Genomic DNA, 20,629 nt, shown 5'->3' with positions numbered 1-20,629 from the left:
GTCACAGTTCACCTCTCTGTTATCACTCATAGCTCCCCTCCCTCTCATCCCTCACAGTTCACCTCTCTCTCATCACTCACAGTTCATCTCCCTCTCATCACTCACAGCTCCTCTCCCTCTCATCACTCACAGTTCACCTCTCTCTCATCCCTCACAGCTCCCCTCCCTCTCATCACTCACAGCTCCCCTCCCTCTCATCCCTCACAGTTCCCCTCCCTCTCATCCCTCACAGTTCCCCTCCCTCTCATCCCTCACTGTTCACCTCCCTCTCATCACTCACAGTTCATCTCTCTGTTATGACTCATAGCTCCCCTTCCTCTCATCCCTCACAGTTCACCTCCCTCTTATCACTCACAGTTCACCTCCCTCTTATCACTCACAGTTCACCTCTCTCTCATCCCTCATAGCTCCCCTCCCTCTCATCCCTCACAGCTCCCCTCCCTCTCATCCCTCACAGTTCACCTCCCTCTCATCACTCACAGTTCATCTCCCTGTATTCACCTCCAGTCTCAGCACTCACAGACCTCACCAAGGTACAGGAATCTGATACATGCAAGGGAGAGGGGTATTGCAGGGAATATCCCCACCATTTTCTCACCAAGAGCACAATTAAGCCAGAGCTCGCATAGAAGCGTGAAGAGGGCTACAGAGGCAAGTACTCCAGGTCACGAAGGAACAGCAGCGCTGTGGCAAGCCTCGTTCAGGAGCGGAGGATAACCAAGGCCCAGAGATGGATTCCTCCTCTCCGTTAAAGGATGTTCTCTTCTAGACAAGGGTGCTGATGGATGCCTCCTAGCCCAGGACCTGGACCTGTAACAGAGTGAGGATCAGACATTCCTTTAATAAGGGCTCTATTCTCAATCAGAGGACAAATTATAAATAACCGTGCAGGACAAACATGAATATCACCGAAAAACTTTGCGTTCCAGTTCTACTTTGTGCCAACCCTCCCAGGAGTGCTGTGAGTAACACGCTTGAACGTATCCATCAATTCTCAAAAGCAGTATCCAAGTAAAAAAAATGTATCATAAATATTAATAGGTGTTTTCTTTCCTGAACAGCACAACAAACCTAAAATGTGACATACACTTTGAGTGAGTTTACAATTACTTTAGTGAGTTTACACTTTTGGGTACGTTTATTACTTTTCATTATTCGCAAACTCCAGGCCTGATTCACAAACTGCATTTTGTAGTACTACACAATGTTCCACAAACTGCAGTTCACAAACTACATTCTGCAGTTCTACGCTCCAACTGTGAAGTCTCTGCACATGTAAGTATACATTTTAGTAGTAAATGTGGGAGGAGTGGGTGGGAAAAGGGTCCTACTTACTCCTAAAGGGGATGAGATGAGCAAGGACTAAAAGGGGTTTAGGTAGGATCACAGAGGGCTTTACTGAAGGATGTCACACACCCACTCAAGACTAATCCAATTGCATTGCTCTGGTGGTGGAAACATCCAACTTATACTTTTGTGGTAGGCGAAGCCTCTGAGTTTGTGAATACCGAAAGGAGTAAACTCATTACAAAGTGTAAACATACTCAAAAGTGTATCTTACCTTTGTGAAGCAGGCCCTCAGAGTGTACGTTACTACTAAAAAACACAGCAGTAGTTCCAGCCTTCACATGTTCAGTCACTGGTACTGCAACATCCTCCCTCAGAAAATAATGGTGGTAGGGAATCCAAATAAAGCCCCATCGGAAATAATATTAAATGCAATTTAGAAAATAATGTCACAATACACTTTAATAAAGAATAAAAATGAATTTTAATTAATGCTGTACATCTTTTGTGATACTTATTAATGCACATTAAAAAATCTTTAGGTGAGAACTTAATTTTTTATTTACACTTCAAAAAAATAATGTTGATTTAATATAATATATTTCCATTCGTTATAATTTTAACTCTAATTTAACTTGCTAGTATTTTTACATTTTTAGTTTTGTTCTACATATAAGGTTAATGTATACAATTAATTTAGGTGAATATTTAACAAAAATGTTAACATTATTTATTTTTATTTTTCCCGTGACTGCAGAGTTTCCCTGTGACAAATTCATTCCTCTAAGGCTGTGGGGTTTACCCAAAAGAAGCTTAACATAAACAAAAGTAAATTTTTTAAAATTTAAATAAACTTTTTTTTTTTTTTTTCAATCTACTTTATGATGTGGAGAGCTTTGTCCCGATTGCCAAGTCTCCCCATGGTAAATTCATCCCTTGAGGGGTGTGGGAATTACCCACAAGAAGTGTTCAGTATACCATCCCAAAACTAATGGAATGGTGGAAGGTATTATCCCTCCATCCAACGTACCACCTCCGGCGGCAGAGCCTTCTCCCACCTCGCCACCAACCTACGCAAGACCCAGGACCTCCTAACCTTCGGACAGCACCTCAAAACATGGCTTTTCAACCTGTAACCCTGCTTCCCCAGTGCCTTGAGACCCTACCAGGTGAGTAGTTCGCTTAAGAAATTTGTTTGATTGATTGATTAATTGGAAATTTAGGGAGGGAATTCAGTTATCTAGAGGCTGAGGAAAAGACTGGAAGGTAGAGTTGTGGGAAAAATTGGAAACATATCCTTTTTCTCTGCAAGCCAATCCAGGGGTTACTCCTTTCCAGCTATTCCACAGGGGACAGTCCAACCCTATAGTGTGTCTAGCCTGTGTAAAAGGCCATTGTGGTTCTTTTATGGATGGGAGTGTGGGAGAAGAATCACATAATTTTACCGTACCTCAGTTTTTCAGATCACCCCAAAATTACCTCACATGGTTCCACTCCAGCACCCTTCATCTAGACGTAATGTTGCTCACTGGAGGTTAATCAAGTGTCTCTTTAAGGACCACATGTGCTGACTTTATATCACTATGTCATTCATTACTTATTATGATGTCATTCCCTAGACGGTCATCTCTTTGCAGGCAAGGTAGGAATTCCTCATGTCACTTGCATGTTGAGGTGCTACTTTAATTAGGAGGGATCTATTACCTCTACCTTTATTAGCTATGATGAATGCCTGAGACAGTGAAAGTGGACATCTTTCAGATCGAGCACTGTATGAAGTCTCCTTGATGTAGTAATGGGATGACATCCTGCAGAGTGACCATGTGAAAATGTTCTGAGCGGATGTATTCTTTCAGGCGTCTGAAGTCCAATATTGGCCTTAAGGACCTATCCTTTTTGGGTATAAGAATGTAGAGTGGATAAACCCATGTGCCTTGTTGGTGTATGGGCAATGTTTCTATGGCACCTTTGTTGGGATGTGCCTGAACGTCCTCTTTGAGCAACTGCTGGTGTTTTGTTGAGAGTCTGTGTTTGTGAGGTGGGATATTTGGAGGTGTGCAAGTAAGCTCCAGATAATAACCATGTTGGATAATATCCAACACCCACTGGTTGGAGGTGATTCTCTGCCAAGCGGGAAAAAACTGTTATAGTCCCCTCCACGATAGGTGTAGTTTGATGAAGGGGGATAGTCGGCAAGTCAAGGTTTGCCGATGGAGGCGGTAGGTTTGGTAAGCCGTCTTTACTAGTTCCCTGGGAACTGTTCCTCCTGTATGAACCCCTACAATACCCCTTTGGTGAGGATGTTTGTTATACGATATGGAGGTTTCAGGGGAGGTGGTTTTGGAGCCTTCACCATAAGAGGAGCGGTGAAAGGAGGCACGTTGTGATAAGGTTTGCAACGCCCCCATAGCCTTAGCTGTCTCGGTGTCATTTATTATTTTTTCTAAAAGGGTGTGTACTTGGTGGCTAAAGAGATGTTTTCTGTCAAAGGGGAGAGCTAGGAAGTTCTGTTGAACTTTAGACTTAGAAAACTGACACCCTCAGCCAGGCATGTCTTCTAAGGAGCAGGGTTGAATTAATACCCCACCTCCTGAGGCAGCCGCATGAGGGCCAAACATATAGTTGTGTGTGATATGTTTACCCTCTGCAGCACTCCTCTCCGAGAAGATGCTTGAGAATGTTCTCCATCTCGTTCCAGTGGGTCCCATCTTAGCGCGATAAGAGACCAATGGAATTTGCGATCCTCCAGCGGTTGGCAGATTGTGTAGCCACTCTCTTACCCACAGCTTCTATCTTCTTACTCTCCTTATCTGACGGGGGCACCTCACCAGATGTTTGCCCTTTTACGAGTCATGGCCACCACTAGGGAGTCAGGTATGAGTTGTCCCTTGATGTATGTGGTGTCATTTGGCAAGGGCTTATAGGATAAACCCTGAGGGTGATTACTCTAGCCCTAACAGGGTTGTGCCAAATGCTGATTGGACTAGACAGTTTCAAACAAAAAGTCATCATCTAGAGGCTCCGTATATAGTGGTATCTTATGAAATTTAGCCTCTCTACTTATGAGGTCATTATCATCTGGGGGGAAAGGTCTAGCTGGATATACAACCAGGTCCGTATTATCAGGTAGGTGTACATCATACGCATCCCACAGATCATCCTGAGGTGGGGTTAAGTACTGGTTTGCATCCCCCTCATCCCCTGTGTAAGAATGTAGTGAACCCTCAGGTGACCCAGTAATATCAACAGGTGAGAGTTGTGGTGATGGGGTATGTAGGAGGCTGGCTCTCTATGTAGTGTGCAAAGCTAGGCACACTGTGCAGAGAGTCCAGGCAACCACACATTGGCTTACAGAGGTAAACACTAAACAACTTAATGCTTTAATATTTATGGTATCTTGGTCGAGCAGTTAGGCTAATCTTGAAGAAGTGCAAAGCATTCATTGTACTTATAGTATCAATAAAGCAAGACACACACTCAAGAGAATTACTCGAGACTAATTTACAAAAATACTTCAGGTTTTATAAAACTTTTAAGACCAAGATTATCAAAATTGAGTAAGTACTCTTTAAGTTCGTAATTTTTTAAGTTTAGAAAATGTCTCAGGTCTGTGCGTGATTACGCACCATGAGAATCAATGGGGAAATACTTTAAAAATGCGTATAAAATCAGGCAATGTGTTTACCAATGTCTCCTTTTGCAGATAGGTCGAGGTCATCAGTGGGCCTGGTGGACCAGCTGGAGAAGTTCAGGTTGCTCCTGATGTAGGCAGAAGCAGCTGTAGAAATTGTTGGATCTAGTACAAGGCCATTAAGGGGGATCACTTGGAAAAGAACTGCACAGGTGGACTTCAAGGTGAGTCCGGTGGGTCCCCTTGGAGTGTCGAAGTCACAAGGGGTGAGGGACCCTTAGAGCACAGCTGGATCTTCAGTGCAGGGCACAGGATGGCCAAGTGCAGAAAGAATCAGTGAGCCAGGAGCTGTGCATAAAGGTGTCCTTGGAAGCAGGAGGTAGGTTGCTTTGAGGGTTGCTTGCAGGTCAGCAGGGCCACTCTTGTGGAAGGTCCTGGTGTTTTCTGAAGTCCCTTGACTGGGGCTTTCTTTTGGTTCTTTTTCAGTCCAGAGTGGACTGTCCTTCTGGGTGTCCGATGTTGAGTGACCAGTACCAGGGGCTATTTGCACGGTTCAGCCACTGAAGGTTGCAGTGCCACCAAACTTGGCACACTTACAGGTTTTGTCCTCACTGTCTTTTGGGTGAAATGTGGTCTGGCTGCAGCATCAAGTTCCTTGGTCAGCAGCTGGTAAGGGAACTGGACTTCACTGGGCTTTTGGTCTTTGTTGCAGGAGAGCGATGCCTTCTTTCTGGAGGGAGACTGTTGGTGATTTTCAGAAGTGTGGAGGTCCTCTGCTTTTTTTTTTAGAGTCCTTCTGATGTCCGAGCTACCCCTCAGTGGCGATTGGCAAGTCCTGGGTGCAGCAGGCAGGGTTAGGCGCCTTTTTCTTGGTGCAGTCGAGTTGTTTGATACTAAACTTGAGTTGTTTGATACTAAACAGCACAGACTGCAGAGTGGCCATCATGTAGCTTCAAAACTCGTACTGACCAGAGTCTAGCACGTGCATTTAAATGGCTGCTCTGGTCACTTCGTATGTCCCAGGTTTGGCAAGGACACAGTAGGGGCATATTGCTCGTGCATCGATGCCCACACATACAGTATAGTGCACCCTGCCTTGGGTCTGGAAGGCCTTCCAGAGGGGTGAGTTACCTATATTACATATAGTGTGTAGGGGACAGGGCACACAGACTGTGTGCCATGTCGACTTTGCATTTTAGGATTGCATCAGAACAATCTAGATGCATGGCCCTAGAAGGTGCCACAATCTATGCTGCTGCTCCCCCCCTCCCCCCCCAGGGGCATACCCTTAGTATCCCATGCCCTGGGTACCTAAGTACCAATTACTAGGGACTTACAGTGGCAGCTAAAGGTGTTGTCAATTATGCCAATGCATCACAACAGTTTTGGGAAAGAGATCTGGCCCAGGGAACCTGGTTAGCAGGGGCCCTGGGCACTTACAACTTTGAGAACACATCCAATACCAGGCAAAATGCAGGAGGTAACCATGACAAAAGCGGCCTTTTCTCACAGGGTATGCACAGTAGGCTGTGATGATTATAGCCAGGCGTACAGCGGGCTAGTTGCCTTGTCCTCTTTATTTTTTACATGGTGGAAGAGGAATTTCCAGTGTCTCCTCAAAAGACAGCTCTCTTTTTCCAGGTTGTACTCCTTATGTTACCTCATGTATCTGTATGGATCATTAGGTGCATTTGTCTTGAATCCAACTCCTGGTGAAGTTTTTCTCAAGCACTGTTTGCACTGTTTCCACCGACTGTTCATCAGCTGGCAGAGATTTTGGCTCTGATATGGGTTTAGGCAACACTATTTTTAGTGCCGATGCTTTTGGTTTCAAAGTGTTTTTTTTTTTATACTAAGGTGGAGTGCTGTTTCGACTCCAAAGCTTTCGATGCCAAAGGTCGACTTGAATCCGATGTAGTGGGCTTTGGGTTGATGATATGCTGCTTAGGCTGTTTTTTTTGTGCCAAGGCTGGGCGTGTGTGAATCAGTTGGTCGGTGCCAACCATGTCTTGAAGGGAATTGTGGCCCAATGAGTCTTTGGTTTTGGGTGAGAGGATATTGAGTTTTTGTACATGTTTGCTGTGGTCGGGGTTTACATGGAGAGGGCACAGTACTCACGGTTTGCCCTGGAGTGAGGTCTTGTATGTCCCTATCGGAACTAGAGCTCTCATCAGGTGAAAAGGTTCCTTCACTGGCAGCCGATAGGTAGGGCCCGACATTGAGTTCTGAGTCTTCCAAACTGAAAAGGTCCACAGAGTTTTCAGCGTTGCGTTGAGACATTTCGAGTCTTCTGGTTCTTTGATCTCTGAGTTTCTTTTTCGATCAAAAAGACTTGCAGGCCTCACAGGTTGGCTCCTCGTGTTCGGAGGACAAGGACAAGTTGCACACTGATGTAAGTTGGTGTGGCAAGATGGGCAAAAATGGAAAGGCATCTGTTTCATCACCAAGTGGGCATCTCTTGGAGAGAACGTCAGTGAGAAATAGCACCCCGAAGGGTGAAGGCCCAAGAGGGCCATGGTTGAATAGAAAAAGCCATGGATGAATTCATAGTCGATGTGATAACATGAAGATAGGAATCAAGCTGTGATCACAAACAGTACCGATGGTGTCAAAGGAATAATTGACAATGGTGTTGAAATGAAGCAGGAGCAGCACATGCCCAAATGGGATGGTGGAAGAAAACAAACTAACAATGGAGTTGGTGATCATGTGGATTGCTAGCAAGAGGAGGAGTCACTAAATATCGTGACTTGAAAGACTTTCTTCCAAGAAAAAAATCTGCAGAGACAAGAGTTGGTCCCAAAAGTATCAGCCAGATCCGAGCCTCCCTTTGATGGATGGCAGAAAATGTTTTGGGCCTGATGGTTTGTCCAGATCTCCAGAAGATAGATATGGGGCTGGCTCTCCACTGGAGACCAAAGGCCTATGATCTCCATCCGTCCCAGGTGAACCACCACCCCAACCAAGTAGTGATGCACCCATGAACTGTAAACTAAGGGTATGGAAGGAAGAGAGGCCTGCGCCAGGCAGGTTGATGCTTATCATTTACCACTGCATAGCCTGACCTGTCTCATGAGATCTGAATGGAGTCGGAGAAGCAGCCCTGAAGCTAGGCCCTCTGGGATCTGAGGTTGCACTGCAAGGCCTGCTTATGCCACCTGGTGTTTAGAATGAGTAGAAGGCATGATGTCAAAAGACCAAAAACCCTTGTAGCCATTCTTACAGAGACCCAGGACTGATCTTGAAACATCAAGATAATTTCTTTTACATTCGGGTCCAGGATAGCCCCAAAGAAGGGGACCCCCTGTATGAGCTTCAGGCGAGACTTTGGCTCTTTGATGATAAACCCTTAGGATGTCAGAGGTTTGGCTGTCATCTGGAGGTGGTCCACAACTGACTGAGTCTGGCCCATCTTTAGCAAATATAAGTCGAAGTACGAGAACACATGTAACTCCAACCTTAGAAGATGGGCAGCGACCACTACCATCACATTCAAGAACAACCGATGTGAGGGGCCTAACTAAAACAATAGGGGTGGCTGGAAAATTGGAAGTGTTCTGGCTTCAACACAAACCACAGGTAACAACTGTGAGACTGCAGAACACGTTATGAAAATACGTGTCCTGCAAGTCCAGAGACACCGTTCAGCCTCCAGAGTCCATAAAAGAAAGAGTCAGAGGAGAGTGAGCATTCTGGATTTCTCTTTCTTTAGAAAAGCATTCAATGGGCAGGCGTTCAATATAGTCATGGGGCCTCCGTCTTTCTTTAGAATGATAGAGTAGCATCAATAACACCTGTCTCCCTTCTCTGAGTCCGGCGCTGGCTCAGTGACACTTGTGGTGAGGAGACGGTTGACTTTCTGCAACAAGATTGCAGAGTGATCTTTTTAAAGTTGTCTGGCTTTGGGGGAAGAAGGGCAGGGAAGGAAATAAAAAGCTGGGTGTAGCCCTTTTAGATAATTTGGCCCAAAAGGACCGCATCTGTCCTCCAGGACAGGTTGTAAGGGCTAGCGTTTGGTATAAGTCAGTCCCTGGCATAGCCTCTGAGATTTCTCTACTGTTGGTGAAACTGTTTGGCCGGATACAAGAGCCCCAAAGATCGTGCTGTGGTACAACTATCTGAGTCATACTTGTGTCGAAACAGCTTACTTTCAAACAATCAAGACTCACCAAAAGGCATATCCATTAGGCACGCTTGTACATCTCCTGAAAATCTGATTGATTTCATTGGGGTGTGCCTTCAAAGCAAGACACTGGTGCCCACAACTTTACCTATGGAGTCTGCAGTATCCACGCTGGCGTGCAAAACATACTAGGTAGCATCCTGCCCATATTATGGCACTTTGGCCAACAAAGTCCTGAGCCCTTCTGCACAGCTGGTAAGGTCTTGCTGGCCAGGTCCCACAAAGCATGGGTGTACCTACCCAAGAAGCTTACTGTTTTGAGAGCTCTGAGGGCAAATATGGTCTAGGAGAACACGTTCTCTCCAAAAGCATCAATTAGTTTTGACTCTATTTGGAGGATTGGTCAAAAAAGAATTTGGATTCACTTTATTGGTTGGTGCCTGAACTATCCAGGCCTTCTGTTGTATGTTTATTCAGGAAATCTGGATCACTGCGGCCAGCCTATGTCACATAGCCACAGGCCAACTAACTGGGGCTCTGTACATCCCAATAACAGGGTATCTGTAAGCGCTTCACTGTAGCAGTGGCTCAGACAAGGCTTAGCCCGGATTAGAGAATGTAAGTTATTAAATTTGTTTTTGACTCATCAGTAGACAATTGTAAGTCTAGGAATCCAGGTCTTCGTACAACTACTGCACGCCTGCTACTTCCCCCCTTCTTTCCACTACTGCAAAGGCACTGCCTCCCACTGGTGGCCCAAGTGAAGAGTCTAGCTCTGCTTCAGGGGAGGCATCAGCCCCACTGGCATTTTTCAAGTCTACCTAGAAGCCATCATCAGTACAATGCACCATTTTCCTCCAATCGTGAGCTTTGCGGGTGCCAAGGCTTGTTGGCAGAATCCAGCAACGCAAACCAGACTGCAATCATCCATCCAGTGTGGGACAACATCTGCCCCAACCAGGAATCCGCATCCATCTTCTTGGGTGCAGTAGTGACTGTTCTTCTTCACCGGTAGTTGTTCTCTTGCACCTTCATCCAGGTTAGCATGGGCTCATGTTCTCCCTGGACTCTTCAGTGCTTCTTGGACTTGGTCCCCTTCTTCCACAGGTCTTTAGGTCCAGGAATCCCTTGTTGGTGTCTTGCAGTCTCTTCTGGTTCTTGCATTATCTTCTATCTCGTGTTCTTGTGTGTTCTAGGAAACTTACTGTGATTTAATCCTAGGCTCTGGGGTGGGTTCTATTACTTGCCTTTGGTGTTTTCCTACACTCCCAGGTCCCCTGTACACAGTACACTTGCCTAGGTGGGAAACCGACTTTCGCATTCGACTATTTTAGTATATGGTTTCTGCTCCCCTTAGGCCCATTGCTATCAATTGTGATTTTCACTATTTGCACAGTTTTCTAACTGTTTTTACAGCTATTACTGCATTCTAGTGTATATTCTGGGTATATTACTTACCTCCTAAGGGAGTATAGTCTCTAAGATATTTTTGGCATTTGTGTGACCAAAATAAAGTACTTTTATTTTTGTTTCACTGAGTATTTTTTTATGTGTGTAAGTACTGTGTGACTACAGTGGTATTGCATGAGCTTTGCATGTCTCCTAGATAGGCCTTGGCTGCTCTGCCTACAGCTACCTCTAGACAGCCTGGCTTCTAGACACTGATTACATTTCACTAATAAGGGATAATTGGACCTGGTATAAGGTGTAAGTACCATAGGTACCCACTATAAACCAGGCCAGCCTCCGACACAAACAACTTCAATCGGGACCTGGACTTTTCACAGGAACAGCCTTGTGAATGGGACCGCAGGTGGTACCACGACTTGGAAAGGAAGAAAGATTTGTGCATCTACCACAATATCTTCTTAAGTTCAGATGATGGAGAGCTGCACCTCTCATTCTGGAATCAGTTTTGTGTGCAAAAGGCCACCCTTATTGCCGAATCTGAGTCGTGAACGGCGCACAAGCACCATTACCATCATCAAGTGGGGTCATGACCGGCATCTGCTTACTGCAGTCTCAGCATGGTTTGAATCATGTCATTTTTGGTGGGGACAATTCCCATATGACACGGTCACAATAAGAATTTGAATCATAGGACCAATGAGTGGGGTAAGGACCTCCAGAAATGCATTGAAGCATGCAGAAAGAAATGAACTGACATCAGTGTGCAGGTGTGGCATTTATATGCTGTTTCACTCCATCACTTCCATGGCAGTTCAGTGCCACCTGCTGGCGTGCAAGAACATTAATGGAAAACATCTGTTGATCTAGTATAGTGCCTGGTGGACATACTAAAGATGAGGAATCTGTGATTAGAAGTAACAAGTAGAACGTCACCCAAAAGTTGGATTGAGTTCTTTGAGGCTTATACTAGTTTAAGGAATTGTTTTAACGCATTTGAACTGAAGTGTTTCCCTAAAAACAATGATTGGAGTTAATTTCCTTAGGTCAGTGGGTAGCGGTTTCAAGCTGGTGATGCTGCCAATGAGAAGATTGGTTGTGGAAGTTTGAAACTTCCAGCAGAGATGTGTCTTTACCTCATAGTCCTCTTAAGCCGCCAGCAAGAGTCAGAAGTTCTACAAGGCAAGTTTGGTTATTCTTGTAGATTGTCTTGTGGACAAGTGTAGGAAAGTACCATCTTGCCTGGCATGTTACCCCCATTTTTCACTGTATATATGTTATTTTAGTTGTATGTGTCACTGGGACCCTGTTCACCAGGGCCCCAGTGCTCATAAGTGTGCCTGAATGTGTTACCTGTGTAGTGACTAACTGTCTCACTGAGGCTCTGCTAATCAGAACCTCAGTGGTTATGCTCTCTCATTTCTTTCAAATTGTCACTAACAGGCTAGTGACCAATTTTACCAATTTACATTGGCTTACTGGAACACCCTTATAATTCCCTAGTATATGATACTGAGGTACCCAGGGAATTGGGGTTCCAGGAGATCCCTATGGGCTGCAGCATTTCTTTTGCCACCCATAGGGAGCTCTGACAATTCTTACACAGGCCTGCCACTGCAGCCTGAGTGAAATAACGTCCACGTTATTTCACAGCCATTTTACACTGCACTTAAGTAACTTATAAGTCACCTATATGTCTAACCTTTACCTGGTAAAGGTTAGGTGCAAAGTTACTGAGTGTGAGGGCACCCTGGCACTAGCCAAGGTGCCCCCACATTGTTCAGGGCCAATTCCCTGAACTTTGTGAGTGCGGGGACACCATTACACGTGTGCACTACATATAGGTCAATACCTATATGTAGCTTCACAATGGTAACTCCGAATATGGCCATGTAACATGTCTAAGATCATGGAATTGCCCCCTCTATGCCATCCTGGCATTGTTGGCACAATTCCATGATCCTAGTGGTCTGTAGCACGGACCCTGGTACTGCCAAACTGCCTTTCCTGGGGTTTCACTGCAGCTGCTGGTGCTGCCAACCCCTCAGACAGGTTTCTGCCCCCCCTGGGGTCAAGCCAGGCTTGTCCCAGGATGGCAGAACAAAGGACTTCCTCTGAGAGAGGGTGTTACACCCTCTCCCTTTGGAAAATGGTGTGAAGGCAGGGGAGGAGTAGCCTCCCCCAGCCTCTGGAAATGCTTTCTTGGGCACAGATGTGCCCAATTCTGCATAAGCCAGTCTACACCGGTTCAGGGACCCCTTAGCCCTGCTCTGGCGCGAAACTGGACAAAGGAAAGGGGAGTGACCACTCCCCTGACCTGCACCTCCCCTGGGAGGTGTCCAGAGCTCCTCCAGTGTGCTCCAGACCTCTGCCATCTTGGAAACAGAGGTGCTGCTGGCACACTGGACTGCTCTGAGTGGCCAGTGCCACCAGGTGACGTCAGAGACTCCTTCTGATAGTCTCCTTCAGGTGTTAGTAGCCTATCCTCTCTCCTAGGTAGCCAAACCCTCTTTTCTGGCTATTTAGGGTCTCTGTCTCTGGGGAAACTTTAGATAACGAATGCAAGAGCTCATCAGAGTTCCTCTGCATCTCTCTCTTCACCTTCTGCCAAGGAATCGACTGCTGACCGCGCTGGAAGCCTGCAACACTGCAACAAAGTAGCAAAGACGACTACTGCAACTCTGTAACGCTGATCCTGCCGCCTTCTCGACTGTTTTCCTGGTGGTGTATGCTGTGGGGGTAGTCTGCCTCCTCTCTGCACTAGAAGCTCCGAAGAAATCTCCCGTGGGTCGACGGAATCTTCCCCCTGCTACCGCAGGCACCAAAAAGCTGCATTACCGGTCCCTTGGGTCTCCTCTCAGCACGACAAGCGAGGTCCCTCGAATCCAGCAACTCTGTCCAAGTGACCCCCACAGTCCAGTGACTCTTCAGTCCAAGTTTGGTGGAGGTAAGTCCTTGCCTCACCTCGCTGGACTGCATTGGTGGGAACCGCGACTTTTGCAGCTACTCCGGCCCCTGTGCACTTCCGGCGGAAATCCTTTGTGCACAGCCAAGCCTGGGTCCACGGCACTCTAACCTGCATTGCACGACTTTCTAAGTTGGTCTCCGGCGACGTGGGACTCCTTTGTGTAACTTCGGATGAGCACTGTTTCACGCATCCTTGTAGTGCCTGTTACTGGCACTTCTCCGGGTGCTACCTGCTGCTGAGAGGGCTCCTTGTCTTGCTCGACGTCCCCTCTATCTCCTGGTCCAATTTGCGACCTCCTGGTCCCTCCTGGGCCACAGCAGCGTCCAAAAACGCTAACTGCACGATTTGCAGCTAGCAAGGCTTGTTGGCGCTCTTTTGGCAGGAAAACACTCCTGCACGACTCTCCACGGCGAGAGGGATCCGTCCACCAAAGGGGAAGTCTCTAGCCCTTTTCGTTCCTGCAGAAACCTCAGCTTCTTCTGTCCAGTAGAAGCTTCTTTGCATCCACAGTTGGCATTTCCTGGGCATATGCCCATCTCCGACTTGCTTGTGACTTTTGGACTTGGTCCCCTTGTTCCACAGGTACCCTAGATTGGAAATCCACAGTTGTTGCCTTCTTGGTTTGTGTCTTTCCTGCATTATTCCTCTATCACGACTTCTTTGTCTTTGGGGGAACTTTAGTGCACTTTGCACTCACTTTTCAGGGTCTTGGGGAGGGCTAATTTTCTAACTCTCACTATTTTCTAATAGTCCCAGCGACTCTCTACAAGGTCACATAGGTTTGGGGTCCATTCGTGGTTCGCATTCCACTTTTGGAGTATATGGTTTGTGTTGCCCCTATCCCTATGTGTTCCCATTGCATCCTATTGTAACTATACATTGTTTGCACTGTTTTCTAAGACTATACTGCATATTTTTGGTATTGTGTACATATATCTTGTGTATATTTCCTATCCTCTCACTGAGGGTACACTCTAAGATACTTTGGCATATTGTCATAAAAATAAAGTACCTTTATTTTAACTGTGTATTGTGTTTTCTTATGATATTGTGCAAGTGACACTTGTGGTACTGTAGTAGCTTCACACGTCTCCTAGTTCAGCCTAAGCTGCTCTGCTAAGCTACCATTATCTATCAGCCTAAGCTGCTAGACACCCTATACACTAATAAGGGATAACTGGGCCTGGTGCAAGGTGCAAGTACCCCTTGGTACTCACTACAAGCCAGTCCAGCCTCCTACATTGGTTGTGCAGCGATGGGATAAGTGCTTTGAGACTACTTACCACTCTTGTCATTGTACTTTTCATAAGAGAAAAATATACAAAACAAGTTCAGTGTGTGTACACATAACTAAAATGTTTTGCATTTCCTCTTTTCACTCTTTTCTAAAGTGCTGAAAAGTACTTCTAAACTTTCAAAAAGTTCTTAAAAGTTTCAAAAGTTTTTTTTCTGTCTTTCCAAAAAGCTCTGACAAATTTGTTTTCTTTTTTTTTCTCTTTTTCTATCACTTTAACTCTCTCTAAAAATGTCTGGCACAGGCCAAAATGTTGACCTGTCTAAGATTGCATATGATCACCTTAGCTGGAAAGGAGCAAGGAGTCTCTGCGTAGAGAGAGGTTTGAGTGTAGGGAAGAATCCTTCCTTGGAATTACTGCTTAATATGCTTAGAGAACAAGATAAGGCCAAAGGGGCCACATCTGTTGAAAAAGTAGCAAATGGTTCCCAATCTGATTCAGGGACTCCCCCAGAAAAAGATTCAGGAAAGAAAGTTCCTAGCCTGCCCATTACTAGACAGTCTAGCATAGTTGGTAATGATGGAGAGCCACACCATACAAATAGTGTTGTCTCACATCATAGCAAAAGCATTTATTCTCACCATAGTGGTACTGATGTTTCTGTTAGCCAAGCTGTTAGGCTGGCCTCTGTAAGGGACAGGTCTCCTTCTGTTCATTCCCATCATACCTCTGTATCTAGAAATGTCCCTCCCACTAACCCTGATGACAGATTGTTAGAAAGGGAACTCAATAAGTTGAGGGTGGAACAAACCAGACTGAAGCTTAAAAAGCAACAGCTGGATTTGGATAGACAGTCTTTTGAATTAGAGAAGGAAAGACAGAAGTTGGGTTTAGAAACCCATGGTGGCAGCAGCAGTATTCCCCATAGTCATCCTGTAAAAGAGCATGATTCCAGGAATCTGCACAAGATAGTTCCCCCTTATAAGGAGGGGGATGACATTAACACGTGGTTTGCTGCACTTGAGAGGGCCTGTGTTGTACAGGATGTCCCTCAAAGGCAGTGGGCTGCTATCCTATGGCTATCATTTAGTGGAAAAGGTAGGGATAGGCTCCTTACTGTGAAAGAAAGTGATGCCAATAATTTTACAGTTCTTAAGAATGCACTCCTGGATGGTTATGGCTTAACCACTGAACAATACAGGATAAAGTTCAGAGAGACCAAAAAGGAGTCTTCACAAGACTGGGTTGATTTCATTGACCATTCAGTGAAGGCCTTGGAGGGGTGGTTAAATGGCAGTAAGGTTACTGACTTTGAAAGCCTGTATAACTTGATCCTGAGAGAGCATATTCTTAATAATTGTGTGTCTGATTTGTTGCACCAGTACTTAGTGGACTCTGATGTGACCTCTCCCCAAGAATTGGGAAAGAAGGCAGACAAATGGGTCAGAACAAGGGTGAACTGAAAAGTTCATACAGGGGGTGACAAAGATGGCAACAAAAAGAAGGATGGTAAGTCTTCTGACAAGGGTGGGGACAAATCTAAAAATGAGTCTTCATCAGGCCCACAAAAACACTCTGGTGGGGGTGGTGGGTCCAAATCCTCCTTTAATCAAAACAAAGAAAAGAAAACATGGTGCTATTTATGTAAAGTAAAAGGCCATTGGACAACAGATCCCAGTTGTCCAAAGAAAAGCACCAAGCCTCCTACCACTACAACCCCTACTGCTACACCTAGTGTCCCTACTAATAGCAGTGGTGGTGGGAGCAAACCTACTAATAGCCAATCCAAGGGAGTAGCTGGGCTCACTATTGGTAACTTAGTTGGGGTTGGCCTTGTTAGGGAGGCCACAGAGGCTGTGTTAGTCTCTGAGGGGGCTATTGATTTAGCCACCTTAGTTGCGTGTCCCCTTAATATGGATAAGTACAAGCAGCTACCCCTAATAAATGGTGTTGAGGTTCAGGCCTACAGGGACACTGGTGCCAGTGTGACTATGGTCATAGAGAAACTGGTCCACCCTGAACAACACCTACTTGGTCACCAGTACCAAGTAACCGATGCTCACAACAACACACTTAGCCACCCCATGGCTGTTGTTAATCTCAACTGGGGGGGGTTACTGGTCCAAAGAAGGTTGTGGTAGCCACAGATTTACCTGTAGACTGTCTACTAGGAAATGATTTGGAGACATCAGCTTGGTCAGATGTGGAGTTGGAGGCCCATGCAGCAATGCTGGGCATCCCAGGGCATATTTTTACTTTAACCAGGGCTCAGGCCAAAAAGCAAAAAGGACAGGGAAGCTTGGATCCTGGAACAATGGACCAAGTGCTCCCTAAAGCTAGAGCTAGTAGAAGCAAACCACTTCCTACTATCCCTCCCTCTACAGTGGATTCAACTTCTGAGGAAGAAGAATTCCCTCCCTGTGCAGAACCTACACCAGAGGAGCTTGAAGCAGACACTGCTGAGCTTTTGGGTGAAGGGGGGCCTGCCAGAGAGGAGCTGAGTGTGGCACAGCAAACCTGTCCCAAATTAGAGGGTCTAAGACAGCAAGCTGTGAAACAGGCTAATGGGGATGTCAGTGACTCTCACAGAGTTTACTGGGAGGACAACCTCTTGTACACTGAGGCAAGGGATCCTAAACCTGGAGCTGCCAGGAGATTAGTGATTCCTCAGGAGTACAGAAAGTTCCTCCTAACTCTTGCCCACGACATTCCCCTAGCTGGGCATCTAGGACAAATGAAAACTTGGGACAGACTTGTTCCCTTGTTTCATTGGCCTAGGATGTCTGAGGACACAAAAGATTTTTGTAAGTCCTGTGAAACCTGTCAAGCCAGTGGCAAGACAGGTGGCACTCCAAAGGCACCCCTTATTCCACTGCCTGTGGTTGGGGTACCCTTTGAAAGGGTAGGGGTTGACATAGTTGGCCCCCTTGACCCTCCTACTGCTTCAGGCAATAGATTTATCTTGGTGGTAGTGGACCATGCCACAAGATATCCTGAAGCTATTCCTTTAAGGACCACTACAGCTCCTGCAGTGGCAAAGGCCCTCCTGGGAATATTTTCCAGGGTGGGCTTCCCAAAGGAAGTAGTATCAGACAGGGGAAGCAATTTCATGTCTGCATACTTAAAGGCCATGTGGAAGAAGTGTGGTATAACTTATAAATTCACTACACCCTATCATCCACAAACAAATGGACTGGTGGAGAGATTTAACAAAACTCTCAAAGGCATGATTATGGGTCTCCCTGAAAAACTCCGCAGGAGATGGGATATCCTTCTACCATGCCTCCTTTTTGCCTACAGGGAGGTACCCCAGAAAGGAGTGGGCTTCAGCCCCTTTGAACTTCTTTTTGGACACCCTGTTAGGGGTCCACTCACACTTGTAAAGGAGGGTTGGGAACAACCTTTAAAAGCTCCTAAGCAGGATATTGTGGATTATGTACTTGGCCTTAGATCAAGGATGGCTGAGTATATGAAAAAGGCCAGTAAAAACCTTCAGGCCAGCCAAGAGCTCCAGAAGCAATGGCATGATCAGAAGGCTGTTTTGGTTCAGTACCAACCAGGGCAGAAAGTGTGGGTCTTGGAGCCTGTGGCCCCAAGAGCACTCCAAGATAAATGGAGTGGACCCCACACAATTGTTGAGAAAAAGGGTGAAGTCACCTATTTAGTTGACTTAGGCACTGCAAGGAGTCCCCTTAGGGTACTCCATGCAAACCGCCTGAAACCCTACTATGACAGGGCTGATCTCACCCTGCTCATTGCAACTGATGAGGGACAGGAAGAAGACAGTGATCCTCTACCTGATCTCTTCTCTTTCACAGAACAAGATGCTCTTGTGGAAGGTGTAGTTTTGGCTGATTGTCTTACTGCTGAGCAGAAAGACCATTGCATAAATCTCCTAGATCAATTCTCTGAACTCTTCTCTACTGTGCCAGGTACCACTTCTTGGTGTGAGCACACTATAGATACTGGAGACAGTTTACCTGTCAAAAGTAAGATCTATAGGCAGCCTGACCATGTCAGGGACTGCATAAAGCAAGAGGTACAGAAAATGTTAGAAATAGGAGTGGTTGAGCACTCTGAAAGTCCATGGGCTTCTCCTGTGGTACTTGTAACAAAGCCCCATTCCAAAGATGGAAAGAAGGAAATGCGGTTTTGTGTAGACTATAGATGTCTCAACCTGGTAACCAAAACTGATGCTCACCCTATACCCAGGGCAGATGAGCTCATAGATACACTGGCATCTGCCAAGTATCTAAGCACTTTTGATTTGACTGCAGGGTATTGGCAGATCAAATTATCAGAAGATGCTAAACCTAAAACAGCATTTTCAACCATTGGAGGACATTACCAGTTCACTGTAATGCCTTTTGGATTGAAAAATGCACCTGCCACTTTTCAGAGGTTGGTGAACACAGTCCTGCAAGGGCTGGAAGCTTTCAGTGCAGCATATATGGACGATATAGCTGTCTTTAGCTCCAGCTGGGATGATCACCTGGTCCACCTATGGAAAGTTTTGGAGGCCCTGCAAAAGGCAGGCCTCACTATCAAGGCTTCAAAGTGCCAGATAGGGCAGGGTAAGGTGGTTTATCTGGGACACCTTGTTGGTGGGGAACAGACTGCACCACTTCAGGGGAAAATCCAAACAATTATTGATTGGGTTCCCCCTACCACTCAGACTCAGGTGAGAGTCTTCCTAGGCCTCACTGGGTATTACAGGAGGTTCATTAAGAACTATGGCTCCATTGCAGCCCCTCTTAATGACCTCACTTCCAAGAAGATGCCTAAAAAGGTATTATGGACAGCAAACTGTCAGAAAGCTTTTGAGGAGCTGAAGCAGGCCATGTGCTCTGCACCTGTCCTGAAAAGCCCTTGTTACTCTAAAAAATTCTATGTCCAAACTGATGCATCTGAATTAGGAGTAGGGGCAGTCCTATCACAACTTAATTCTGAGGGCCAGGATCAACCTGTTGCTTTTATTAGTAGGAGGTTGACCCCTAGAGAAAAGCGTTGGTCTGCCATAGAGAGGGAGGCCTTTGCTGTGGTCTGGGCTCTGAAGAAGTTGAGGCCATACCTGTTTGGCACTCACTTCATTGTTCAGACAGACCACAAACCTCTACTTTGGCTAAAACAAATGAAAGGTGAAAATCCTAAATTGTTGAGGTGGTCCATATCCCTACAGGGAATGGACTATACAGTGGAACATAGACCTGGGAGTAGCCACTCCAATGCAGATGGACTCTCCAGATATTTCCACTTAGACAATGAAGACTCATCAGGTCATGGCTAGTCTTATTGTCCTTCGTTTGGGGGGGGTTGTGTAGGAAAGTACCATCTTGCCTGGCATGTTACCCCCATTTTTCACTGTATATATGTTGTTTTAGTTGTATGTGTCACTGGGACCCTGTTCACCAGGGCCCCAGTGCTCATAAGTGTGCCTGAATGTGTTACCTGTGTAGTGATTAACTGTCTCACTGAGGCTCTGCTAATCAGAACCTCAGTGGTTATGCTCTCTCATTTCTTTCAAATTGTCACTAACAGGCTAGTGACCAATTTTACCAATTTACATTGGCTTACTGGAACACCCTTATAATTCCCTAGTATATGGTACTGAGGTACCCAGGGTATTGGGGTTCCAGGAGATCCCTATGGGCTGCAGCATTTCTTTTGCCACCCATAGGGAGCTCTGACAATTCTTACACAGGCCTGCCACTGCAGCCTGAGTGAAATAACGTCCACGTTATTTCACAGCAATTTTACACTGCACTTAAGTAACTTATAAGTCACCTATATGTCTAACCTTTACCTGGTAAAGGTTAGGTGCAAAGTTACTTAGTGTGAGGGCACCCTGGCACTAGCCAAGGTGCCCCCACATTGTTCAGGGCCAATTCCCTGAACTTTGTGAGTGCGGGGACACCATTACACGCGTGCACTACATATAGGTCAATACCTATATGTAGCTTCACAATGGTAACTCCGAA

General features: G+C 45.9%; 1 protein-coding gene across 1 annotated transcript in view; it reads right to left on the bottom strand.

Moving 5' to 3' along the window:
* Positions 1-229: 229 nt before the first annotated feature.
* The window catches only part of LOC138301429 (patr class I histocompatibility antigen, A-126 alpha chain-like), a 171,282-nt gene continuing 150,882 nt past the window's right edge, over positions 230-20,629 (bottom strand). The window contains exon 8 of the mRNA XM_069241919.1: positions 230-810. The gene's annotated coding sequence lies outside the window, so the exon portion shown is untranslated. The remainder of the gene's footprint in view (positions 811-20,629) is intronic.

The sequence above is a fragment of the Pleurodeles waltl genome, chromosome 6 (genome assembly GCF_031143425.1).
Source record: "Pleurodeles waltl isolate 20211129_DDA chromosome 6, aPleWal1.hap1.20221129, whole genome shotgun sequence".
Taxonomy (NCBI): Eukaryota; Metazoa; Chordata; class Amphibia; order Caudata; family Salamandridae; genus Pleurodeles; species Pleurodeles waltl.
This window is presented reverse-complemented; position numbering and strand designations above follow the sequence as displayed.